We start from the raw sequence: 8044 nt of genomic DNA on the forward strand, positions 1-8044 counted from the left end.
CCATTGCAACCATTTCCTTTTACCATGCTAAGCTTGCTTGCTTGCCTAGGGCTTACTTGTATTATCAACATTTGGCCTTCTACAAAGACCAAAAGAATTATTTACAATGTATACAAAAGCTATTTATTGGTCTCCAAGAGCCATGGTGTTTGACCAAGGACACTCAAGCCATAGCCATTTTCATGCTTGTGCCACAAAACTGAATAGTAGGATCATTGAAATTGAATAATTTTATAAACCCTATCAAATGCTTACTTGAAATAAAATAAATTAGATATAGATTCAAAACAAAACATTAACACATGATTCTATTCCATAAAAAAAATAAAATTGTTCACTCCAAAAGCTCTATTCAAACTCCAAAAACTACGCTCCAATGCACAAAGTTGTTCTTCTAAAGGTTTTGTTGATATAGCCAACTGTCCAATCCTTGGAAATGAGTTAGAAAAGTATTAAATAGAATTCATGCTCCATTCTAGCCTTTAGTTTGAGCCATAACTACCCAATTTGTTGACTTTTCCAAAACTACACAAAAAAGTTGCTAAGCAACTTTGCAAAATTGAAAAGTTATCAATGCAAAATTTTGATAGCTTATATAAATTTTTCGTTCTCCCAAATCCTCCTAAATTTCCTTGCTTGAAGGCTTGAATTAGTAACATGGCTAGTAATCAAAGTTCTTCATCTGGGAAAAATGGCTGGACATGTAAGCAAAATAAGTTGTTTGAGAATGCCATAGCTATCTATGACAAAGACAGTCTTGACCGTTCGCAAAATGTGGCTGTTATGGTTAGTGGGAAATCCTTGGAAGAAGTGAAAAGGCATTATCAGGTTCTATTAGAGGACTTAAGCTGCATTGAAGCAAATGAAGTGCCTTTCTCCAAGTACAAGTCTTCTATTTCTATTGGAGGGGGTTCTGGGGGAAAATAGGGAGAATATGAGAGCAGTCATATCTAAAAGCTCATGCTAATTTGATTTTTCATTATTTCTTATGACTGATATGCCACATTGAAAATTTTGCATTTTATGGAGATTGCTGATGTGGCAATGGTTTTGCAAGATCAATCCTTACATATGGTATCAATGCTCTTGGTTCCACACTTGGGCCTTGAGTTCACTATGCTCGACATACAACTGTAAGTCAACTTGTTTACTTTATGTTGTATGAGTTGATGAAATGGGTTGCATGTTGTGTCTCTCAGTTATGATTTTTTTTCTTTTTGACATAGAAGGATATGAAGTTACTTATGCATATCATGATTTTGAGTTAAAATTTGCATTCCTTGAATGACTAGTAAATTACATTCCTCATATGTTTATGATTATATTTACTTAAAACCATGTGATGGTATAATTGAAAAGATGGTTTACTTTTGCGCTAGGATATGAGAGCCTACCAAATGAAGATTTGGCTTATGATAGCAATGAAAAATATCTTTTTATTATGTAAATGATGTGTGATGCACATTTGGTGCAAGAATTTAATTCTACTTTATGCCAAATTCATGAGGTTCATTGATTAACCTAAGATAATAAGTAGGAAGAACATGGATTTCATTTGCAAAAGTATTGCATGTTCTGTTATACATTTAGAAATTTGTGATTAACAAGATAAATTGCATGTGATGCATGAGAAGTTTGGTTAAGTTCTTAGCGACCCTTGGACACAAGGTGTTGTTAAAAATGTACTCCCTCTTGGTGACTAGTGAGAGTCATTGTGTTTTAAGTGAATTGGGTTTTCATTTTATTATGTTTAGTTTCATGAACTTAGATGTCATGAAGGACTAGCTTGAAATTTTATGTTCTTTATGACCACCGAGCCACCAATTTCTTATGTGACCTAATTACTGTGACTCTTGTTCACTTTTATTTTTGTTTTGTATCTCCTTTTTGGACTTTGACTTGAGAATTATGGATCTTGTTTTCAAGATTTCTTTGATCTTGAAGTGGCTAGGATGTGTGTGCATACTTTTGATGATGCTAGTCCTGTGATTCAAAAGAGATGTCATCTATGATGTTCATTGTGGAGCATTGATAGGCTATATGAGGGAGTAGATTGTGAAGAACATGTCATTCTTCCTTTTGCATTTATTTTTATTATTTTGGAAAGCTTACACTTTTGGTGTGGGTGCCGACTATGGACAGATAGGGAAGAGTAGAAGTGTTGCTTTCATTTTCCACTCTACTTGCTAGTGTAATATTGGTATTACAAAAATTGTTGTGTATCTTCCTAGATGGTTGGGTGTAATGTAGCAATTATGGGATAGATAGATGGATACTTCATTTTTAGTTTCTCTATCTACTAGTTCTGTAGAATGGATGCATGTTGTTCTTGTTTCTTCTATAGGTAAATCTAGTTTTTAAAGTGCTTGGCCAAGCCATTTATTTTTTAGATATTGCATATATGCATATGTTTATGCTTATTTGGTTTTTCTACATATGTGTAGATGTGTAGTTTATTTTTATTCCCTGCTACATTCTGTGATCAGGCTACTAGGCACATGGTTGCAATGTAGTGTGTTTCATGGCCACACTGATCCATCTTGATTCAAGAAGCTAGGCTCTCATGCTAGGGTTAGGGTATTCTTTGTGTTAGGAAGAATCCCGAGGGAAGTATTCACTCCATGGTTGGCAAGGTTAAAGCACCTCAAACCATATTTTATGTGATTATTTAATGGCATAAAGGTCATACATCACAACACGTGCTTATACGTTGGTTAAGCACACTATGGTGACAAGATGCGCTTGAGGACCTAAGGTCACTAAATTGATAAAAACTGGATTTATTGATCCTTGCAGGTGATTGGTGAGCATACCTAGATGATGTGCTTAATGGTGCTGATCATATGATAGATGACATTGCACTTGTATGATGTGCTTATTGTTCTATGTTCGACATGTAGGTCGACATTTTCTATGATGCCCATTGAAGTATGATGCTTTAAATTATACTTTGTATATTTATTAAATTATGCATTTGATGGATGAATTCCTTGGATAATGTCATGTGTTACATTTGTTAAATCATAATTATTGTTCAAGAAGCTATAAATGCTTCCTTGTTTTCTACCTTGTTTTTTATATTATGGACATCCTTATTTTTGTTGCACAGTCTCTAAAGTATTTTCTTTAGGAGTTTCATATAAATGATATAGCTAGCAATATAGCTTTAATAAGAATCTAAAATTGTATGGTCTTGTGACATTGTATAGTCTCTGAGTAAATCCTTTGTAGATTTATATAGCTTTTCTTTCATGTTTTCGTCAATGTTATCTTCAAGTGAACAAGGTAGAAACAACCAATATCTCCCAGTGAACAAAATAGAGACAGTGCCCTGTGTAAACTGCCCACTGGCTCTTTACATGCAGCATCTCAGAATGACTAGAAATTATGTGCAGTCAAAGGCTTGCTTATATTTCTTCCCACGATCTCTTAAACTATAATATTAGAATATGATTTCATGCTGCAAGCTATCATATCATACTATAATTTTTTTTTTAAAAAAATTTAGTTAATCTTTCTTTCGAACTTATTTTGTTCAGGAAAGTATACTGAAAGAGAATCTCTATGAACCTCCCCTGCACACCAAAGTTTAAGTGGCAAACCATCTTAACTCAAAGATATAATTGGTCTCTTTCGCTTGAAAATGGAGAGAAGTAATGTTTATTTTATATTCAAATGCTATTTACGAGTACTATTTGTTGATTCTCCTACTCTGGATACTGAAGCAGAAGTAAGTGATGAACCAGACAAAAAGATGGATGAGTAGTGGCAAACATGGATGATTTGGATTTGGCGTCTACAGTCGTACAAGCATTTGAATCCTTCCCTTGTCTAACTTGTCACTTCCCAGTATTGCAACTGTTTATTCTATAATGTACATATGCTCTGTTTACCCATCAAAAGTTGATCTTATGTCGGTTAATCTCATTCTTCAGTGTCGATTTGATCTAATGCGCTATGAGATAGTCGCAACTTTCAAAGAGGTATATTTATATTCTAAGCCCAATTTGCAGGACATTATAGAACCACCCATGGAATTGAATGAAGTAAAATATGCGATACTGACCATCTCTCATTAAGTTTCAAAAAAATCATTCCTTTTTCAAATATGTTTGTTTATGTTGAAAGAATTAGAAAAATTTAATGGTAAACTAGATTTTATGATTAAAAATAAGATGTATTTGATTTGAGAATATCTATATTTGTCAAAGTTATAAGATTCAGATTTTTTAATTATAATTATCTACAATTTAATTAGTAAAATGAATATATTCAAACCTACATATATAAATATATTTGAATTCATAATACAATAGTCATCTTCACAATAAAAACTCAAAAAGTATTTTACATTAAAATTATAAATAAATATTAAAGTATATATACTAAGTAATTTAAAACATATATAAGACTTATAATAAAGTTAAAAGAATGAATAATTTAAAAGTAAGTTGTATTTATTTTATTGGAGTGAATAACCAAGTCTACTCAAATTGGCAATGTTTCCTATATTCTTTGATACCAAAACTATACAAAAATTAATATATAGTTTCACTTTTCTATTGTTTATTTTCTATTAATTTTCTACATCCTCATTTAAACTTGATCTTTGTATTAATGAAATATATATTTCAAAGTTTATATCCATGACCTCCCACATAAAAGGTTCACAATTAAACATTGTGTTAGCTCTTGCCTTATATAAATAGATATGTTTAAATTTAAAAAATATGCTATATTTTTTAATAGATTTAAATTATGATACATTTTTAGTAGACACAAAATTTCTCACAAATTAGTTCAAAAAATATAGGATATAATATTCCATATATCAAATGCTTTTAGATTAACAACCTAATACAAGATTATCTTAATTATATAAATTCAAAAAAAAATTCTAAAATAAGAATGCAATATTTCATCTATCTTAATGACATCTCCTTAGTAGGGAGTGGTATAGTAGGAAGGGGATATATTTGAATAAATTTGAACCATTTGAAACATGTTGTGTAGCTTGATTCTCCAAGGAGAAAGGCTTTGGGGAAGGCTTGCTATAACTATATTTCTTGGTCTTAGGACTAACAATAGTAGACTAACCCTCATCTTCCTTAATGTGAGGAAATGATACATAAGAGGGTTTATAGTGATCTTTTGGCATTAGGAAAATAGGGGGCCAATCTCAAAACTTGTATTATGACAATTAAGAGTAATAATACATGTTCTAAAGGATGATGTAAATAACACATTTTGTATATCTAGTTTGGTTGACTTGATTATCAATTGTTTCTTTGAGGTTCTTGAAAAGGTCCATTTTAACACGGACCCACCATTGAGGACACAATGAATAAAACCATTTTGATTGAATATACACGAACACCTAAGACTATAGAAGACACTACCATGCTCAAAAAGATCTACTAAGGCAAGGGTAAACTAGATAACCTAAACCAAATGAGGGTCTTGAATGACTTATCATTATAAATGACAAATTCTTATATTTATGGTTTGAACACAAGTAGCATGGAGTGGATTAGCCAAAGACTAATATTAGACACTACCTTTGATGTGTCTATATTTTATAGACAAGCAAGATTAGTCCATATGGAGCCAAGTGTAACTAATCTAGTCTTGTAGAATGTTTTTGGGGGAAACCTTGCTCCAATTAAACAAAAAATTCTAGCCAATGATGCCTAAGGTAAGAAGCCTCATATCTTGTAAAATACTTTGGGTACAAACTTTCATGATTTAGATGAGGGTGCTATAACAACAAATAAAAAAGAATGGAAGTTCTACGGCATTTAGAGCCCATACGCTTAAAAAAGGAAGGGTTGTCATAATAATTTGCTAATAAAAACACAAGGCTCATAGTTTCTCAAACATAATAACATTCAGAAAAATGCACATATGAAACCCTAATAGAGCCCAAATTTCCCATATGCACCTAATACATGTAAGGAAGCAAAGGTGTGCAGAATTGCTTCCTACACTAATCTTTGAGACAATGATAATGCAAACTCAAATAACTATTGCAGAGACCTCAAGAAATGCATAACAATATAATCAAAATAACAATGAACACATAACACAATGATTACCGTGGGGAAACCCTTCTAGGAGAAAATCCCCATCCTCCAAAACCTGCACAATGTATTATCAAACCAAGATGATTATAATACACTTGAAATGCAAGTTCTTATAGGAGCGCATCACCACAACTCAAACTCGAAGATACTTCTTCTAGCAGCCAATCTTGCAAAAAGTCAATGACCTAAACACCTTCCCAAGCCCTCCTTTTATAGTGATTTTATAACTTGGAAACCACTTGTGGTTTTACAAAACCATGGAAAAAACTACCATGTCACATGTTACCCATTTTTGACATTTACATTTCCGAGAGGGAAAAAAACAACTAGTTAAAATAGTAATCTTGTCCATAATTTTGCCTCTTAGTTTAAACCCCCCTAAAAGTCAGAAAATAACCTAACTATGCTCTAAAAATGACCCTCATATATTCTACTATAGATAGGGAACCTTTTGGTATTTTATACACTCTTTTCCAAGATATAAACAAGTGGAAAACTTCCACAAAGAAATTCTAGAATTTTCCAAAAAAAGATTGCAAGATTGAGACCCATGTTCTCAGCATTCTCTCACTTGTCAAACACCTTGCAAGAGTTAGGGGATCTAAAATATCATGGACTTAATTGTTAGGGGCCTAGAGACCCATAGACTCTGAACACCATCTGAACTTCTTTGTGCTCATGAGCTTAGTTAATGCATCAACAACATTTGACAAAGTCTCCACCTTCACTAGCTTCACCTTGCCATCCTTGACTATATCTCTCACAAAATGATATTGTATGTCAATGTTCTTGGTCTTGGCATCAAAAGTTAGGTTCTTCACTAGGCATATTACACTCTGACTCTCACTATAAATTGTCACTACACCTTATTTGAACTCTATATTTGAACACAATATCTTTAGCCAAATGGCTTCCTTGTAGGCATTAGTAGCTACCATATACTCTACCTCAGTACTGAACAAAGCGACCACAACCTATCGCTTGATCATCCAATTGATTGCACCACCAAGTAATGTAAACACATATGCACTAGTGGATCTTCTACTATCAACATCACCAACCCACTCTAAATCTATATAGCCTCAAATATATAAGGAATGCTCATTTCTTGTTCCATGAAAACATATCAAGTACTTTGAGGTACTCATTAGTATCTAAAACCTCTTTTTGCTTCATCCCAATGTGCTCTTCTTGGATTACACATATAATGGGAAAGTACTCCCACTGCTTGGGCAATGTCTAGTCTTGTACAGACCATAACATACATCAAACTTCCAACAACACTCTGATACAATAATCAAATCATCTCTTCCATTCCCAATGGGGATGTGGGACATTTTCAACTAGAAAGCTTTGTTGCCATTGTAAAAAGAACACTCAATGGTCTTGAATCTTGCATATTGAACCTTTTCAGAATACTACCAACATACTTACTCTGGCCTAGCCAAAGCTTTCTATCCTATCTATCTCTTACAATCTCCATTCCCAGAATGTGCCTAGCTACACCAAGATCTTTTATTTCAAACTTTATTGAGATTTGAAGTTTTAACTCTACAATCAAACCTTTTCCTTTTCCAATAAACAACATGTCATCGAAATACAAGGCAATAACTAGGAAACCATCACCATCAGATTTGAAATATATACAGTGATTAGATTTAGATTGCACAAATCTCAACTTCAACACATATGTATCAAACTTCTGGTACCACATCCTAGGACTCTATGTTAAACTATACAAGGATTTCTTCAATTTACAAACCAAATGACTTTAACCTATTACTACATAGTGCTCTGGCTGTGACATGTAAATTTCTTCCTCCAAATCTCCATGAAAGAAAGCAATTTTCACATCCATTTACTCAATCTCTAGATCATAAGTTGCTACAATAGAAAGAAAAAATCTAATGAATATCATTTTGGCTACTAGACAAAAAATCTCACCATAGTCTACTCCCTCA

At 32.8% G+C, this 8044-nt stretch overlaps 1 pseudogene; it reads left to right on the forward strand.

The window, feature by feature from the left end:
- Positions 1-657: 657 nt before the first annotated feature.
- On the forward strand, positions 658-927 carry LOC149560317 (protein RADIALIS-like 5 pseudogene; annotated as a pseudogene).
- The last annotated feature ends 7117 nt before the right edge of the window (positions 928-8044 follow it).

This window comes from Cupressus sempervirens, chromosome 4 (genome assembly GCF_028749045.1).
Source record: "Cupressus sempervirens isolate cs-2001-9-10 chromosome 4, ASM2874904v1, whole genome shotgun sequence".
Classification (NCBI taxonomy): Eukaryota; Viridiplantae; Streptophyta; class Pinopsida; order Cupressales; family Cupressaceae; genus Cupressus; species Cupressus sempervirens.